This window comes from Bison bison, unplaced genomic scaffold (assembly GCF_000754665.1).
Source record: "Bison bison bison isolate TAMUID 2011002044 unplaced genomic scaffold, Bison_UMD1.0 scf7180017864041, whole genome shotgun sequence".
Classification (NCBI taxonomy): Eukaryota; Metazoa; Chordata; class Mammalia; order Artiodactyla; family Bovidae; genus Bison; species Bison bison.
In genome coordinates, this window is record NW_011494613.1 from 4,067,288 (window position 1) to 4,067,882 (window position 595).

The following is a 595-nucleotide window of genomic DNA, read 5'->3' on the forward strand; positions in this document are numbered from 1 at the left end:
GGGCCGGGGGCGGAGCCTTTCCAGGCGGCGCAGCCGTATCTATCCCCAGCGAACACCTAGATGGATTTTCAATACAGCGCCTGGCACGTTTGGATGGGGGAGGGCGGGAGAGCGGTTAGGCTCCGGCTCCTCCGCTCCCAGCAGCGCGTCCTCCTTTCGGCAGTCGCTGTTGCTCGGCAGACGCAGGGGGCTCTGGGCACTACCAGCTGTATTAAGAGATTCGCAGTGGGTTTTCTCCGGGCCCCGGAACACTCCCGCCCGCCAAGAGCTGCCTGCGGGGTTATAAGGCAGAAGCCCCTAACGCAAGGTTGCGGTCCTTCCTCCTCCTCGTGCTCGCGGCTTAGGGTCAGTTTCCGCGACTCTTCAGAGTCTGAGTGGGCGCCTGTGCTGGGGTCCCGCCCCAAGAAAGGAGAGGGACCGCACGGAGAACGTCACCGCGCTTACCAGACCGAACCGGCACTTTGCACGGGCCAGCTGCGCGTCGGTCTGGAGACAGCGCGCCCTGGGTAAGGAATTCCGCAGCGGGTCTGAGGGGAAGGGCAGGCGGGGGCGGTGCGGGGTGGGAGGCGGTGGCTAGGGCTCCGGACGATTGGAT